Source organism: Acomys russatus, chromosome 13 (assembly GCF_903995435.1).
Source record: "Acomys russatus chromosome 13, mAcoRus1.1, whole genome shotgun sequence".
NCBI classification, from domain to species: domain Eukaryota; kingdom Metazoa; phylum Chordata; class Mammalia; order Rodentia; family Muridae; genus Acomys; species Acomys russatus.
Genome location: NC_067149.1, coordinates 15,472,427 through 15,491,613, shown reverse-complemented (window position 1 = coordinate 15,491,613; position 19,187 = coordinate 15,472,427). Strand labels below are relative to the sequence as shown.

General features: G+C 47.0%; 1 pseudogene; it reads left to right on the top strand.

The window, feature by feature from the left end:
- The first annotated feature begins 8,039 nt into the window (after positions 1 to 8,039).
- Positions 8,040 to 8,477, top strand: LOC127196814 (40S ribosomal protein S16-like; annotated as a pseudogene).
- The last annotated feature ends 10,710 nt before the right edge of the window (positions 8,478 to 19,187 follow it).

Sequence of the window (19,187 nt, the reverse complement as noted above, 5' to 3'; positions counted from 1 at the left end):
ATAACCTTATCAGCACAGCTAAGTGTAGCTCCCAACCTCAACCAACAAAGCTTCTCTTTGCAACGGACAGTGAACATAACAGAAAACCACACATGTTCAAAATACCCTGAACAACTGACCTTGGGGTGCCAGCCCCAATGGATATATCTACAATAAGATCTCCCTTCCTGTACCTATGGCCCAGGAAACATTTCTGAAGAGAAGGTCAGAAAGATTTCAAAAGCCAGAAGACTAGGAAATCTGGAGAGAGATTGTCCCTACTAGAAACCACAGGGACATTCACCTAGGATAACACAACTGTATGACTGCTTAAACAAAAGCTGGCCAAGGAAGACAGCAATAAACAAGCTAAGGTGGAAGGAGGAAAACTCACAGTGTTCCACCCCCAGGAAAAGAACTACAGAACAGCCTGGTCTCCATGATGAGTTCCAGGCAAGTCAGGATTGCATAGTGAAATTCTGTCCCAAAATCATGTGTCTCTGGGATGAGACTCTGTCAGAAACTACATTCAACAATTGACTGGAATCTGAAGGCAGAACTCATCAAGCAGTACACCTGTACACACCATGCTTAGTCACATTTTATCCCTGTGGCCATGCTACCAGATTGACTGTTTTCTGGCTGGGTGAAAAAGCTCCTTCCTATAATGCTTGTACTCTGGGAGTTACAGCAGAAAGAGACGTCTTGACCACCCTGCTCAACACAGTGAGCTCCAGGTTGGTCTCAACTATCATTGAGATTCTGTCTCAAACAAATGACAAATGCTCCTCATCCCATCTAGGCAGCACATTTTGGGTAGGATCATAGAAAGCTAAAAAATAATTTTACAAGATACATGAATATATATTCCTCTTTTTTGACCTCAATGTGTATGTGTATCTGTGTGTAGACTTGTGTATGTAAGTGTTTGTCCCCACAGATATGTAGGGTCCTCTTGAAAGTGGAGCGATGAGGCAGTAATGAGCTGCCTGGTATGGGTGCTGAGAAATGATTCTGATCTCTGCCAAAGCAGGATGTACTCTTAACCACTGAATCAGGCACTCTATGCATTTTTAGTGAAAAATCATATTCCTCTGATTATAAAACCACATACACAGAGAGTTCAGTGGTTAAGACACATGTTGCCAAACCAGCCCACTTGAGTTTGAGTCCCAGGATCCACCTAATGGAGGGAGAGATCCAACTTTCACAGACTGTCAAATGGGGCTGGGCAGTGGGGGCACACACCTATAATCCCAGCATTCAGGAGGCAGAGGTGAGGCAGATGGATCTCTAAGTTTGAGGCCAACCTGGTCTACAGAGTGGATTTCAGGACAGCCAGAGCTACATAGAGAAATCTTGTCTCAAAAAAGGAATGGGGGTAGTTTTGAACTTGAGGCAAACCCCTGCCTCGGTCTCCTAAGTTATCTAGATAACTTTCCAATTGTTAGAAACTGGGTATAAGAGTTTGGCCATGGCCATTCTGAATTCCAAGATGTTTGCAAAATGATACTTTCATCAGCTTCTGTATCCACCAAATCTTCTATTTCTGTGTCATTCAGTTACAACTTTAACTTTTCCCTCAGATCATTAACAACTGTTTGTCGAAATACACGTTTTCCTGTAGCTCCAAACCCTCCTGATCTTTCTACTGCAGTAGCATTGCCTTTGAGGCAGGGAAACAGTGATAGGTGAGAAATCCTTTCACCTAGGTTAAATTGCATTATCTCTTTTCACATAAGTCATCATTTCAATTTCTCCCTTGAAACCTTCATCTCTAATTCCTGGATGAACAATGGAATCCTTGGGGAGTCAAACTGCTTCTTCCCAAGACCATTCCTTGTGGAGGAATGCCCTGTGTGGATGCAGCAGCTGTCCATAAGGAGCTGATTGGCCAATCAGCTGGGCAGAGGGACAGGAAGTGGAAGGCAGGACTTCCTGGTAGTCAGAAAAGAACTCTGGGAAGGGAAAAGAGAAAAGCCTTTTCACTAGGAGGCACTCAGAGGAAGATGTGTTTGTGGATGCTGGGAAGACAGCTGGCCACATGGCTGAGAAAGAAGATGGTTCTGGTCACGTGGCTGTAGGAACAGACTGATGGAACAGAAGCAGCCCCAGAAGTCATAAGATTGGCAAGTGATTGGTGTTTATGAGATCCTGTACGCTCCTGAGGTCTGGCGGGTCTATTCAGGGGTGGCTGGGAGAGCCATGCCCCTGAGACTGCAACTGTTTCCCTTGCTCCCAGGAGTTGGGTGGCCAGAGGCTGAAAGCCAGCAGCCCAGAACCCAGGAGCTTTCCCCTGGGCAGCAGGAATAGCCAAGTAGCCAGAGCTAGAACCGCTTGCTCTCAATCAGTCTGCAGTCACTTCGGTCCTGGGATCAGAAGCCAAGCTAACTGGTTGCTGCCATCTTGGATCTCTGCAGTAGTGATTTTGTCATCCCATGCCACCCCTCCTCTGGTGACAAGCTTTGCTCAAGATTAAACTTTTCTCTCAAAATGGGCTGCTTTCATTAACCTTGTCACCATGCATAGCCTCCCCCCACCTCTTGGCCACACACCTTGCTCCCCCATCCCAGCCAGGAGATGATGTAGGACTTGAAACCACAAGTATGTGGTACTATGTGGATCTGACATCTGCTTTCTACACAGGTTTAAATATTTCATTCTGCTGGAAGCTCCTGCTCTCTTGCCCAGTCCCCGGGTCTGAGTTTTTTATTTCTTCCTTTTCTGGTTCTATTCATTTTCCAAGCAATTCCTCTACCCACAGCCTCTCTGGAGGCACAACCAATCTACAACCCATTGAGAAAGGCAAGAATAGGATGACCCTTTTGGCTTTCCCATTTCATTCATTTTTTTTCTTCAGCACCTCTTCATATCCACTGACAATTTTTCAAGCTGCCCAACCATCCTCCCAAACTTTTAAAACAGAATATAGGAAAAGGAGGAAGAGAAAATAGAAAATTCCCTCTGGTAACAAAGCAGGAAGAAGTCAGTGTCAGGAGCCACAATAAACTGTTTTGCTGATGTCTTGAAACAGAATAGTCATTGCTTCTTATCTTGTTGCTTCCCCGGTGGTAATATAAACCAAATTTACCATTTTGTCTAGCTGCACTGTGTAACTGGGCTTCTGGGCTACTTTTTTGGGTTCTTATACCCACTATCTTTCTCTACCACACTTCCTTCCAAACTCCCTAACACTAGACAATCAAGAAAGGTCAGAGACGGGGGCGGGGCATAGATCTCTGTAGACTACTTCCTGCTGATTAGGGGCACTGAGGTCGTTGGGGGAAGTCCAACCTTCATCAGTAGACTATCTCCAACCAGCAATCTAGCAACCCAGCAGTCCATCAAACAGCAACAGCAGGGACCAGCAGCAGCCACCAGTCCTCCTCCTTTTATTGTCCCAAGAGTCCCCAGAATTCTAAATGCAAACTATCTACAGATGGCAAAAGCCATGCCCTTCCTATAGAATGAGAGAAATCCTAGTTAGCAGTGGGGAAGAATCTGAGGCAGCCCCATTTCCAATACCAGGGATTAAAACAAAAACACAGTCACATAATTGGGTGTTAAAAGAAACCTAAATTCTCACTAAAATAACACACATATGATCCCAGGCACTGAGGATGCTGAGGCAGACTGCCTCTAACTAAGGCCAGCACAGGCTACAGAGTAACAAGCCAGCCTAAGCAGAGATGCACATAAAAGACCCTGTCTGAAAACAACAAAAAGTCAGTATACCAATGTTATTGTATTTCCAACATAAAAGACATATTGCAATGATTTGGGCTTTGGGGGCATGGGGTTACTGGTTACTGTCAGGAAAACTGATCCATGTGGCCTTTTCTCTCTTGTGCAGGACCATCTGCCTTGGCTTCTGAAGGTGACGGGTCCCATACTGCAGAGAGGTGAGACATCTAGGTGACTCAGTGCTAACAACCTGGGATCACCTTGTCAGAACACAAACTAAATCTACTGAGCATTAATAAGGTTCCCCAAGCTTGGCATGGCTGGCTCTGTCAACCACACGACATCCTTAGCAGAGCACCCTAGTGTCCTTGGCAACCTCAACCTGACTCATTCTCCTATGACTTGACCACCATCAGGCAGAAAGGAGGTCAGTCCTCCCAATGGGCTCCCTGGGGCTTCAATTGACTTATGGCTTCTTATCACTATTTTTGTTTAGTGTGCATGCAGATGCACATACTTATGTGTTTAATTGTATGCTTGTGCATGTGTGACTTTGTATACAAGGTAGGTGAGTGTGTGGTACATGTGTTCAGTCTCAAATGTCACTTCCCAGGCTCTCTACACCTTCTGTTTTGGACAGAGACATTCTCACGACCATGGAGGTTGAGACGCACCTATCATGGTAGGTGGAGGGGACATGCGTCTTTAAACTGGAGGCAGAAGTGTGTGATCTGGGTGAGGTGTAGGACAGGCTGGTCTACAGAGTGAGTTCTAGGATAGTTAGGGCTAACTAGAGCAATCCTGTCTGTAAAACTCTTCAAGAGAATAATATAAAGAAATGTACTATGTCGATCTCCAGTGCTGGGGTGACAGGCTTCACTCAGCCAGCATGCCGGCTCTTTTCCTTGCAATCTGGGGAATTAACTCAGCTGTCACACTTGATTCCAGCACTGTCCAGACTGGCAGAGTCAACCTCCCGGCCCACTTGTGTTTCTGAATCTTACCCAGGGTGTGGATTTCACACTATGACTTGCAGCCCAGCCATCTCTCATTACGTAGAGCAGGGGCAGGAACAGCAGAGAGTATCAATGCATCTTCTTCCAGGGACATGCCCCTGGCAGCCGAGGTATGAGAGGAACTTTCTTCCTTTATTGAGGTCTGGATGAGAAACAGGAAGGAAGGAAGGACAACAAGGTCCTGTTAGATGGGGAAACAGAACAAGCTCCTCCCCCAGCCCCTCTTGTTGTCATGAGTTGAAGCAGGGACTCCAGCAAAGCAGGTGCACTGACACAATGCTGCTCTAGAAAGGCCCCAGGGGGAGGTACCACCTCAGGGTTTGTGAGAGGGTGCTGGGCCAGCAGTTTTCCTGCCTTCCTTATTGGCCCATGTTGGGGTCTCCATGCTCTGCAAACCTTCGCTGCACTGCCTCCCACAGGCCCAGCAGGGAGCAGTGTCTGCACAGCTCCCCACTGCCTCCCGCATGGCCAGCAGGGGGTACTTACTGATCATCTCCTACCTACTGTGCACAGGAGAAGAACTCAATGCTCATCCCAATTCCAGATGTGAGTCACAGGAAAGAATTACTGCACATCTGGATGCCCAGTTTTCTTCTTTCCATCACATAGGACTTCAGATCATGAAGAATATGAGGTTTAGGAGCCACCATGTCACTCATTTCTAAGATTTGGGTATTAAGATTTGGGGGGTATGGTGCCTGCTTTTCAACAGAGTACATTTTTCAGTAGAGTGCATCCTCAACTGATGTCAAACTCTGTGGTGGAAGATGACCTTGACTGTCTGACCCTCTTGTCTCTGCCCCTAATTCTGGGATTCTGGGATTCAGTTTGTCTTATGATGGGCCAGAAGGAACCAGGGCCTCCAGCATGCTAGGCACACCACACCGAGCTATAGCACTAGGCCGGTTGCTGACTTGTTGTTTGAGAGTAGGGGTCTCACACTGCCACCAAAGCTAGACTACAGCTCCCTATATAGCCCAGGCTGGCCTTGAACTTATGGCTACTCACCTGTCTAAGCCTCCAGAGTCCTGGGATTCCAGGCATACAGCTTCACCCTAGCTCTAGCATCTAGTCCTAAGAAATATCCACACCCTCCCTAGAACTGGCTAAATGTGAGGGGATGTGATCGCCCAAGGGGTGAGGGGACAAGACCTTCAAACAGCAGAGGGGATGCTCAGTCTTCCTGGGTTTGTCAGGCTTGTAGTGGTTTCTGCCTTCTCTTCTGTCTGATGCTGCTACATAGAGGAATCCAATGAGGTCAACTGAAGGACTGCTAGTCAGAAGCCACATTCAAAGGGCATAGTCCTGAAAACTGGGTTCACCGACCTGAGATTTCTTGATAGGACATGGCACTGGGACAACCTCCTTCCCTTCTTCCCAACAAGCTCAGAGCTCACAATCTTCGGAAGAGGGAGGTCTGGCTAGACCTCATGTTTGTAGGGCTTCGTAATACTCCAAGTAGGAAAAATAGGTAATCTAGATAGAAAAGAAGGAAGAAAATAAAAAAGAACAAAAACACAAGACCAGTGGAGCAGAGCTGTAATTCCATAGAAGGAATATAGAAGCAGGAGGATCAAGAATTCCCGGTCTTCCTCAGCTCCATAGGAAGCCCCAGGCTAGCCTGAGCTACAGGAGTAGCGAGACTACCAGCTGGGACAGCTCTTGTCCAGTTTGCAGGAAGGCCTGGCTTTGTTCCCCAGCACCAAGAGACAAGGCTTGGTGGGTAAATCTTGTTACCCCTACATTGGTAGATGAAGAGAGAAGAGTTAAATGTTCAAAGTCATCCACAACTACATAGATGGTTTTTTAAAAATACAACCACAAAGGCTAGGAACACTGTTGTATCTCCAAAGATCAGTTGGTTGAAGGCAGGAGGATCAGCAGCCCTTGGCAGCCTGGACTGGATACAGAAAACTGGAGTAAAATCAATTGGAGAGGAAGAAAAAACTGTCTCATTGGAAGGAAATGATAGGTCACCTTGGGAACCAAGTTGTGTGATTTGACAAAAAACGGACATGAGCATAAAGTGTATAGAGTAGGGACAAGGAAAGGATAAGGCCAGGTTAGAAAACTATATAAGGAATATGTGTATTTGTCCATGGTCCAGGCATGAACACAGAGGTGTGTGTGTGTGTGTGTGTGTGTGTGTGTGTGTGTGTGTGTGTGTGTGTGTGCCTCCTCAATCACTGAGCACACATGTAGGACAGCAATATTCATCTAAGGCTTTCTCACCATATTTTTTGAGACAGTATATCTCAGTCACCTCAGGCCAGCAAGCTTCCACATCTACCTCTCTTCACTAGCAGGCCTAAGAAGACAAGGATGCTGGCATGTCAGGTTTTCACAAGGTCCTTTCCTTGCACCCTCACACTTTACCTACATCTCCCTAACCCCAGTGTCCAGATCTGATACTTCCAAATATTTAGATTTGAGTTTTTTTTTCTGGATTCCACTCAGCCTGGACCTGACACTGGCCTTGAACTCTTAATGCTTAGCAGGACAGAGTGGCTTGCATTTGGTATTTTTGCCTTTAAAAATTAGAGACAGGTAGATGAGGATGCTGCTCAAGAGCATCTTTGGCTACAAGGTGGAGTGCCTGAGATATGAGACCCTGACTGAAACACAAATGCTGACAGTGTTACAGTGTTCCTAAGGGGAAACTGAGGGAGCAGGGTCCTCAGGAAGGAAAAGCCAGCCTGGTCTACCTTGATGTCCTTTCACCCCAAGCTAGTGATTGAGACTGTGTGAAACCTAAAACCAGCAAACAAAAACAATTCCCAGTAACACTATTCCTCCTAAGCAAAGGAGAAAGAACCAATGTCAGAAAGGAAAAGGGAAATGTGCACATGACATCTTAGCAACACTGTCAAGGAATAGAAGCCCACTGCATCTCTTGTTGTAGGTGGAATGTGTTCTCGTTGCATGTTTCTGTGAGCCAATTATTAAGAGTGAGTCATTCAGCCAGGTGTGGTGGCCCACGCCTTTAATCCCAGCATTGGGGAGACAGAGGCACATTGGGGAGACAGAGGCAGGTGGATTGCTGTGAGTTCGAGGCCAGCCTGGTCTACAAAGTTGAGTCCAGGATAGCCAAGGCTACACAGAGAAACCCTGTCTCGAAAACAAAACAAAACAAAAGAGTGAGTGATTCAATGCATTATGTTTTAATTTTGTGTGTCTATTTCTATCAATTGTGATTTTTATTTTATGTTTGCATTTTGGGTTTGTCACTTAAGGTCATCTTCAGTGTGAGGTGATTCTCTGTGTGTCCAGTTTAAGAAAAAGCAGCTTGGGCCAGGGTGGCCCCAAGTTTCCCTTTTTCGGTGGTGGCGCCTTGCGGTGAGGACCCGGTGTTCATTACTTGCAGCTATGCCTTCCAAGGATCCAATGCAGCCCATGCAGGTCTTTGGATCGAAGAAGACAGCCACAGCTGTGGCGCGGTGCACTGCAAATGGGGAAATGGGCTCGTCAGGGGAGGTCCCTTGGAGCTGATAGAGCTGCGCATGCGCTGCAGTTCAAGCTACAAGAGCCCTTTCTGCTTTTGGGCAAGGAGCGGTTTGTTGGTGTGGATATCCATGTCCACCTGAAGGGTGGTGGTCATGTAGCCCAAATTTATGCTATCCAACAGTCCATCTCCAAAGTCCCGGTGGCTTATTACCAAAAATATGTGGATGAAGCCTCTAAGGAGAGCAAAGATATCATTGAATATGATTGGACCTTGCTTGTAGCTGACCCTGTCGCTGTGAGCCCAGAAAGTTCGGAGGTCCTGGGGCCAGTGCTCAATACCAGAAATCCTACTGATAAGCCCATCTCAATGAACAGGGTTACTTTTGTAATGAACATCCTAGGATTTTTTAAAAAAGAAAGAAAGAAAAGAAAAAAATTGAGAGCCGCTTGCTGGGCCAGTGGTGGTGCAGCCCTTTAATCCCAGCACTCAGGAGGCAAAGGCAGCCTGATCTCTGAGTGTAAGGCCAGTCTGATTTACAGAGGGAGTTCCAGGAGAGCCAACCATACATAGAGAAACACTGTCTCAAAAAAACAAAAAAGAAAGAAAATAATGAAGGAAGGAAGAAAGAAAAGAAGGAAGAAGGGAGGGAGAGAGGGAAGAAGGAAGGAAGGAAGGAAGGAAGGAAGGAAGGAAGGAAGGAAGGAAGGAAGGACTGGAGAGATGGCTCAGAGGTTCAGAGCACCGACTTCTCTTCCAGAGGTGCTGAGGTCAATTCACAGCAACCACATAATGGCTCACAACCATCTATAACGTGATCTGATGCCGTCTTCTGGCCTGCATGTGTACATGCAGGGAGAGTAGTCTATACATAATAAATAAATATTTTTTTAAAAAGAAAAAAACTAATATCGAAATGCTAGAGCAGCTAAGATATGCCTGGAAGTTGCTTATGTTCACGAAGAGACAGAAACAGAGACAGGGCACTTCATATTCTGTGCACTGCACGGAGGGCAGGGAGCAGTCCAGTTGTTTTAGGGGATTGAGGTGCCTAGCCAGCTCTCCTTCCAGACTGGAGAAATCTCTAAGACGTTCTCGTGGATTTGGGTGAGAAGTTCAGCCTGGTCCAGTGGCTGATGCCAGCACAGAATCCCGTGGAATGGACTTCCCATAGGTGTGCATGGTGGGGTGGGGAGCATGGGACCCTGGAGTGCAATCTCCACCCCAGAGTGGAGTAAGATACCCCTCTCATCTCCAAATAGGCAAGTAAAATATCCATTCTATGAGCTTCCCTATGAGCTCAGAGGACAGAGCAGATTGGAAACACGGTTGTGTTTTCACATTAGGAACACTATCTGGACATGTTGAATACAGAAATCCCCATAGGACAACTGTGCCAGGACCCTTGTCCTGTGTGTAAATAAGGGACACGTTGGTGGGAGGATTTTGTTCTCAGGTCTAGTCTATTTGGTGTTCTGTAGGCATCTTATAGGCATCTCTTTGTTTGGGTTGGGAAATTTTTTTCTATGATTTTGTTGAAAGTATTTTGTAGCCTTGCAGCTGGGAATCTTCTCTTCTATTCCTATTATTCTTAGGTTTCTTCACTTCATAGATTCCTTGATTTTTTTTTTTATGTTTTGTGTCAGGGGTATTTTAGGTTTAACATCTTTGACAGATGTATCAATTTCTTCCACTGTACTGTCTACTCCCTTTCTCCCATTTTTTGGTATTCTCTTGGCGATGCTTACCTGAGTATTTCTATTTTCTTCCTTAAGATTTCCTTGTCCAGAATGTCTTGTTTGTGGTTTTCTTTTATTATTCTTCCTACTTCCATTTTCAGTTCTTGAACCATTTTTTTTTTCATTTCCTTCACCTGTTTGTATTTTCCTGTATTTGAGTGATTCGCTCATTTTCTCTTTATTAATGGCCTCTGTTTGGTTGTATGTCCTGTATTACAGGGATTTATTAATTTCCTCTATAAATGCCTCTATCACCTACACAAGCATATATTTAAGGCAATTTTCTTCATTGCAGTTGTTAGGGTATCCTAGGCTGCTTGCAGTGGGATGACTGGATTCTGGAGGTGCCTTATTGCCCTTGGTTTTGTGGTCTGTGCTCTTATGCTAGGACTGTCTGGTTGTTCCTGGTGCCCATGGATTTTTCAAGGGTGCAGGAAGAGCCCTGGGTGGGAGGCTGGGTGTTCCTGGGGCAGCCCTCCCAGGGATGGTGAGTACGGCTGTGGACAGGCTGCTGGATCTTAGGGAAGAGCCTGCATTCTCCTCAGGTGGCTGTATCCCTAATAGACGCACAGTCAGGGCATTGGAGTGGGAATGTCTATTCTGTGTGCTTTTGAGGACCAGCAGGTCTCTCCAGGGACCCAGCAGCCATCTTCTCACTGGGGACTCAACCAGCACTAGCAGCCCTGCCTCTTGCTCCCTTGCTCCATGGTCTCTGAGCTTAAACTGTCCTTTTGGGATGAGATCTTGTATGCTTCTGAGGTCAGGCTTGTCTCTTCAGGGGAGGCTGACAGAGCCATGTATCTGAATCTGCAACCATTTCCTTAGATAGGGTGGTCAGAGGCTGGGACCCAGCATCCGTGAACCCGGGAGCTTTCCCCTGGGCTGCAGGAATAGCCAAGTGGCCAGAGGCTGGAACTGCTTGTTCTTAATCACTTTGCAGTCACTTTGGTCCTGCTTCTCAGAAGCCAAGTGCACTGGGCACGGCCATCTTGGATCTCCCCAGTGGTGAGTTTGTAATTCCAGGCCACCTGTCGTCTGGTAGCACAGTTGTCTCAAGATTAACCTTTTCTCTCAAAATGGGCTGCTTTTCTTTAATCCTGTCACCCTTCATGGCCTCCCCCCTCCTCCTGGACACACCTGGGATAGAGCAAGTATTAGGTAAAGAAACGTTTAGGTATAGGCATGGTGGTACAATCCCTTATTTCTCAAATGAAGGTAAAGTTAGTTTGTAGAAGGAAGCGCCTGTGTTTGAAAATGATGTCTAAGTGAGTGGCAGAAAAGGTGACAAACCAGAGAAGACTTGACAGACCAGGATGTGCCCAACTCTCATAAGAGAGGAAATGGGAGCTGCTTAAGAGGCAGTTTTAGAGAGAGAGGAGGCAGTTTTACCAGAACAGTAATAGAGAGATGGGTTGTAGAGAGAAAGCTCAAGTACAGAATGAGCCAGAACATGAGAAGAATCCAGAAGATTAGGGCAGACAGCTGAATTAGTTTGAGGCCAAGCAGAGCAATTCCAGGCTGAGAGAGAAGCCAGAATGAGTAAATCAGCTGGGAGAAGAGTTTGAGCCAGAACAGCTGAGTTGAATCAGCCAGCCCAGAGGTCAGAAGGAACAAGTAAGGGTGAGCTTATTAAGCAGTAAGTCTCAGAGGCTGAAAAATTCTTGGCCTAGGTTAGATTGTATGGGGGTTAGGAGCTTCTGGGACCAGGCCTTGGTTAGCAGATGGAGGCAGAAAGCCTCTATGATGACAATTGAGCCAGGAGAATAAAAGTTACTTTTACAGTGATGGAACTTTTAAAAGTGGGTCAGAGCCTCTGGCCGTTGGGAGTACACAATTGACTGGATGAGGAGCTCTAGCCATCCCCTCCCCACTTCTCTGTCTTTCAACACAGAACACAGAGGGTTATTGCATATGTTTGACGGGGTTGAAACTAAACCAGGCTCACCTGGACTTCACAGGGATCCACCTGAATCTGCCTCCTGAGTGCCGGGACTAAAGAAGTGCGCCACCACATCCACAGCACTCTCCATCTTTCTCATGGTAAGGACTCTTTGCAGTCCAGTCAGCATGGAACTTGCTGCATAGCCGAGGGATGTCTGTAAGCTTTTGAGCTTCCTTCATTCACCTACCACCTTCTGGGGTGACAGGCATGCATCACCACACTTAGCATTATAAAGTGTTAAAGAGGGACCCCTGGACTTCATGCATAATCGGCATCCACTCTACAGGACTGAGCCACCTCCTCAACACCACTTCCAGCCCTCTGTCCAGGCCTTGAGATGGGCAGCTTCGTCATCCTTCCGGGACTGACTGTGGACTGAACTTCCAGCACTATGAGGCAAAACAAGCCTTATCTGATCATAAGGTACCTTAGGGTTTTTGGTTTTCTTTTTGTTTTTTAATGATAAAAAGCTGACTATAGCGCCACACTCCTCTCAGTCTTATTAAAGCACACACCCTTACCTGTGGTAGCTGTGGATTCTCTTGACTTCCACAAGAGGCTTATTTGGATTATAGAAAGTGTATTTGTATATATATTATAGTGTATATAAATATATATTGACCTCTATAATTTTAATATGGAAGTGAGCTATCTGAAACATGACACTAATGTGGGAAGAAGCCATGCCAGATTCTGCCATGTCAGAAATCCTGTGCTTAGGCTGCATGCTGTGACCTTTGAGTTGCTGACCTTTGCCCTAAACGTTGTTGGTTCTGATATATCTGGGCCTGTGACTTTGGCTAGAGCAGTTCCTCTCCCCAAAGCTTCTCCTTCCACCATGAAATAGAGGGCTCTGGGCTCACGAGATATTGCGTCGTCAGCATCGTGGTGTAAGGAAGGACTCCAGGGGGTTCCTGAAGCATTTCAACAGGAGCAGAGGCAGAGCTGGGGGTGCAGACAGGCCACTCAGAGCCAAGATGCTTCTCTGCAGCAGCCCCCCCCCCTCCACTTAGTTTGCACATGGCATCTCGCTGTTGGTGCTGTCCAGCAGTGGTGATGGCACGTGAGGGAAACTGGCCGTCACAGCTGCCAGCCCTCCATGAGCAGGGTTGCCTTGGCTGACCTGGCTGGAGAGGCAACTGCGTCCTACTCAGGGCTCAGTGCACAGCCCTCCTGGGCCTGGGATTACAGGGAGAGCTGGACCTTCAGGACAGAGAAATGGGACTGTGTTTCATGTCTGGGGCACAAGAGCAACTGTGTTCCCTGCCGTGACCCTCCAAACAAACTCTCTAGAAATAGTGACAGTGCCAGGACTGCTTGTTCAGGTGCGTCACCTGAGCACTCCAGGGCTGAGGCAGGGGATGACCACTTCATGGCTACCCTCTGCTAGCCTATAAAGTGAAACCCTGTTATGTTTTACAGGAATTTTTCCTCATGTGCACATGTAAGCCTAGCGTTAGTCCCAGTGTTTTAAAGTGTGTGTCTCCATCATGCATGTTCTGACTTCCCTCAGGCTTCAGCTTCCCAGTTTCAGGATTTCAAGTCTGTATCACAATGCTCAGTGTGGTCATGGCACTAGCAACACAGACTTTAGCCATCTTCCAAACACACAAAGGAACTTGCTTTCATAACTACTTATCTGGTGACAGGCAGTAGCCTTATGACACCCTGCGCTCAGGCCACAGAGCTGTCCAGGTCCCATAGGATCTTTCACAGCTGGAGCTCCAAACGAGCTGAGTCTCACTGCAGGTGAAAAGAAAGGTACTCTGTGTGCACTCATATGTGGCAAATGTAAAAGCCCCGGTGCCTTTTTCTGGGTTTAAACCAGTTAGCCTCACATTTGTTCACCCAAGTGGTCATGTCTCTTTTTCTTTACATTGCCATTGGGATCCCAGAGGTCAGGTCAAAACTGTGACCAGTTAGTTTTTTGAGTAGCAATCAAACACATCACTCCTGAGCAATGTTCAAGACAGGCTTGTGCAGTACTCTGGTGTCACGACCCCCCCCCCCAGCGGAGTCTGTGTGACAAATGCTGTTACACAACCCAAGGTGATGACCCATGCCCAGGGAGAGCCTCCTGCAGCGGGTCTGATGTTCCTGCCATGATTGATTACAGCTTTCTTTTTTCTCATTGTGTTGGCATATTCTGTCTTTATCCTTTCTCCTAACCTTACTCCCATAACAGGACCCTCCAAACATGATGACATTTCAGTGAAACACCCTAACATGGGACTGCAGCCAGGGACCATTCAGGCCCAGAGTTCACTGCCAAGGTCTGCTGGTCTTCTCCACTTATTAAAAGAAACATAGATAACAATTATCCATTAGTTAATAATTTATATTATGACCTATAAAGAAATAAAGTGTTTCAGAAAGCTCCAGATAGTGGAGTTCAGATATTAGAAAGGAGAACTAAGTAAAAACTGTCTTGGTTCCCACACTCCCCAGCACAGAGGTGCTGGACAAAAGTTAAATGAGAGAACATTGATCCTTAACAAAGAGCACACGTGAACTGATACCAAGCCAATAACTTAAGGATGATGATGTCTTTTACTTTGCATTCTGTACCCTGTATTGTTTCATTTCAAGTCAATAACTCAAAAATGACAACACTATTACTTTGCGTTCTGTACTTTGTACTGTGTATGCCTCATTGCTTCACTGACCCCCTTGAATCTACTCCATGGAAAATGTAACCACAACGCACTCCCTGTTTCAAAATGTGTATAAAAATCTAGACTGCTTGCCTACAAAATACACTCGGATTCAAACTACCTCTGGGTTTGTCTTTGTCACCTCACCGAATCCTTGTGCACTGCCGCTTCGAGAACTCCTGTTCCCAAGGACCTATACCTGACTGAGATGGTCCATGGCACTCTGGTTCATGGAGCTCGCAGCTCTCCAGGGTTTATTGCCTTCTGCTGTCTCTCAGCCCTAGACCCAGACATCCTTAGCAGGGATGGCGTTTTCCTTCCTCATTGTCCCTCAAGTGAGCCTGCAGACTTTAGCATGATACTAAATTAATAACACACCCCATCACAAAGCCTTTGCTTCTAGCAGGGATAGCACTGTGGAAGAAGACATGAGCTGTGCTCCCTCCAAGCTGAGGTGCTCCTTGCCCTGTTGATATCAGAAGATCAGAAGGCTATGTGGTGACTGCTGGGTGTATGTTTATGCACAGCCCTCTGGTGTGTGCACAACCACTCATGGCTGCTTAACGTCTTCTAGTGCTCATCTCAGTAAATAGACTGCTTGTATGGTCTGCGCCTTGAGGTAAATGCTGCCCGAGAGCTCCTCTGCATTATGTTTTCAAGGGGGCACGGACATCCTAGGCCCTGCTCTGCCACTTGACTACCACAGTGAGACTTCCTGGCTGGGCTTGCTCACTAAATGTACTGAGATGAATCACTGCAAGTAGTGTCTTGTTCGCACTAACTTCTTAAGTGAGAGATCTGTCTGCCTGCCTCTCTCTGTCTCTGTCTCTGTCTCTGTCTCTGTCTCTTGGTCTCTGTCTCTGTCTCTGTCTCTCTCTTACACACACACACACACACACACACACACGGTACACTACTGGAATGCCAGGAGACTAGTTTGATGTTGTCTTTTCTGTCCCGTAATGACCGACTCTCCATTGGTAGCCATCAAGACATCAGTCTCCCGCTACAAGAGCGACTTAGGAACATAAGTGATCTTGACAAAAATGTCAAAATCAACTCAAAACTTTCCTGTCGCTCCTACTTTGGGCAGGAAAATGATATCCTAGACATGACATCAACACATTACAAAAGCACACATCTATAAGAGGCTTTCATCTATCCCGTCATTTCTAACATGAGAACCTGCAGTTTCCGTTCCCTTCCCATGATTGGCCCTCACTCATCCTGCCTCCTGTTCCTGCTTCTCAGCTTTGCTGACAGTACAGAACCTGACAGTGGCGTCCTATGAACCAGGCTTCTGGCAGCACACACACAAGCTTGTCCTCGCTACTAAAGACAAGAGGGCCAAAGCTGTGGAATTTCAAGAGTAGGAGTCTTGAGCCTGTATCCACAGGGCCCAGCTGTTAGACAACGGTTGGCAGGAGAGCAGGATGTGTCCACAGGGCCCAGCTGTTAGACAACAGTTGACAGGTGAGCAGGATGTGTCCACAGGGCCCAGCTGTTAGACAACAGTTGACAGCTGAGCAACATGTCTACGTTGGCGTGTGTTCTGTCTGGTCTCTTTTGTTCAATGCTTTGTGAAGAGACTGAATAAAGACATGAAATGTGGAAACACTGTTGGCACTGGGGCAAGAAGGAAGTTGGGTCTTCTTTGTCTCCGTGACCGACATCAAAGCTCCAGAGCAGCACAGAGCTGCACAGACAGAAGCCTCAGAGCCTGAGCACCAGGTCGGAGAGTAGCAGACAGGAGCAGCATGGCAGGCTTGGGGTCAAGTCACTGTTGCCTCTCCCAGCCTGTCTTCTCTCTCTCTTTCCTGACATTAGACTTGATCTAATTCTCCAGTTAGGCTTTTATGGCAGACTGTCAGTGTCCTTTTTTTTACCAGGACTGAGAACCCGAAGAGCTGCCTCTTACAGAGGTACAGCAGGGAGTAAACACAGCATCCGACAGTGAAGGTCAGTGTGGACATCACAGAGACAGGAGGACTGTGCGTCAGCTGCTCAGCTGATGCTGTCAGACTTCACTGCACCACGGAGTGTGCAATTTTAATGGGCCAGTTCATTTGGGCATAAAGGCCAGTAACTCAATAAAGCCAATTTCCAATGGTGACACGGAGGATTCTCCCATTCAGCTTATGTGCCCAAGAGGGCGACTTGAGGACAGACATCTGTGACCTTTCTGCCACATCAACAGCAAGAAACATGAGCACATTGAACAATGTCATCAGAACACAGGGCAGGACCTTTGAATCCTCTGCTCATCTCTAAAGCAGCTGTTCTCAGCCTGTGGGTTGTGGTCCCTTTACAAACTTCTATCTCATATTTATATTATGGTTCATAACATGAGGAACTGTACTAAAGGGTGGCAGGATTAGGAAGGTTTGAAACCACTGCCCTAAAGTTTTGTGTAGCCACCGACCTTCTCAGTGGTATGCAGTGGGTCTGCCGGGTACAGTTTCGGCTTGTGGAGATGATCCCAGGTCTGTGCAATGCTCCGGTGTTGGGGAGAGATGTACATTTGTGTTGTTTTAAATGTCCCTGAATTCAAGTCATCTTCAGCAGCAAAATCAGTGTCTTTAATCTCTGGAATTCAGCTAAGACTGCCAAGACAGCGGGTGTAACTGTGGAGTTTGTTTGACTGTTTAGACTTCTTTGGGATACAGAATACACATGTCAGTACAGCTACAGAATGGAACTGCAGATGGCAGCTTACAGGGGACAGACAGTGACGGTGCACCAAAATTACAGCAAAGATTAAAATGAAGACTTGAGCTCCCCAGTCCATGAAGTGCTAGCCAGGCAGGCGTGAGGGATCTGAGCTGGCCCAAGAGGCCAGGTATTAATAAAATAATGATAATAAGAACCATGCAGAGTTATGCTTGTAGCCGCCACACTTAAGAAGTCAGTTATAGGTTGACTCTTGGGGCTCACTGGCCGGCCAGGCCAACTGTGTGAGTTTCCAGACCAAATAAAGACCCTTTTTCAGGAAAAAAAAAAAAGGTAGACCACTGTGGAAAAGCACACTGAAAATCTACATCTAAGCTCTACACTCTCACTTGCACACACATGTACACACATGGACATGTAGGCCCTTGTCTGCAGGTGGAGGAGCCACTCCCTCCTGGTAAGCTTAGTGCTCTGACATAGGTGAGGGGTCGGGGTGTGCCCTGCTGACAACAGCCCACCAGACCCAAGTGTGTTAAAATGCTAGTTCCTTGTAGACACTAACCCACACAAAAGGTGCCAAAAGCTGGCTCTTTGAAAGAAAACATATCAAAGGTGCCCTGGAGACAAGCCCTGGGAAGTGTCCTGGGAGTGTCTCCTGCTATTCAGGTACCCTTGGTTTCAAAACCCAGAGGCTAGAAATTTTGGGGAGCGCACTCCCCATGTCTCCCTCCATAGCTTCCTATCCTTGTCTTTTTTTTTTTTTTTTTTTTTTTTTTTGAGCTTAGTGAATTAAAATCTAGTTCTTTGACACTTGACAGTCTTTATTTTAGTCAAGTGTGGTCCGTTATCTGGCCTTTCACAAGCCAGAGGCCCTCTTCCCCCTCTGGGAGGGACACGATTCCCATTGACTCAACCCCGGCTGAGGCTGAGCATGGCTGCCCTGCCCTGCGCTCCCTCCCTGCACAGAAGGCCTTCTCCATGACTAGTCCTCAGGGAAGAGGCTTCTTCAGCTACCCTCCAGAAGGCTGAAGAAAACTCTGTGACCAGATTCTCAGCCCAGCCTCCCAAAGAAAGGAACCCACATGGACGGACAAACACACACACACACACACACACACACACACACACACACACAGTCCTGAGAAGACTTGAGACTTAGCTGTTACTGAAGATAGCCATATAGCAGCTGAGTAAGGTTTGGTGGCCATGTTCTGTGGGATCAGGGTTATGGAGGCGAGCAAGAAATCTATGAGGAAATGTCAGGCCTGAACTCCACTTTGGTCATCTCTGTGCTAGGCCTTTCTTCTGGGACTTGAAGTGTTAGCCTAGATCCTTTTCTCTTTCTGTAGAAGAAAGTGGCACAGAATGTTGCTTTCTGGGAAGATATCAAAAACATCCTACAAAAACCTCAGAAGGATTTGCCAAAGGAGGCTCCCATCCAGCTGGGCCAGTGGCTAGGGGTAAAGAAAATAAGGGAGGTGAGGTGAGCCCCAGTTCAGCACAGTCACCCACAAAGGCTGAAGCTTCTTCAGTGGGAAGCACATCTTTCAAGGCAGCACTGGTGAGTGGCCTAGAGGAAGCCTCTGAAGCCTTGGCCCCCCCCGCACATCAGCATCACCGCTCAGCCTGGGGAAAGTGTGACGGAAACAAGACCAGGTAAGTCCCGCAGGTTCCTGACTTGGAAAAGACTTGTGTAGAAGTGGTCCCCATTGCATCTGGGTCAGTCACACACAGGAGGGAGCTGGAGTTCACTGGTGAGGTAAGGCAGTGCTGGTGGACAGGGGTCTGAGGCCTGGAGCACCGAGCAACACAGACAACGCTGTCCCGCTGTCCATGTCCTCAGTCTTGTTTGCTTCCATGGTCAAACTTGTGTGATGAGTGTTGTCCTCTAGTGTCCTGCCAGCTTGTCTGGTTAAAAAAAAAATGGCCTTTAACTTCTATGAGTCAAAACCTCGTCTCCAGTGAGGATCTTCAAATTGCAGGCTCTGTCTCAGTCAGACACAGGTGAGACAGTCAGCCTTGCCCAGCTGTAACCACTGTACTTCCCGATGAAGGTCAGAG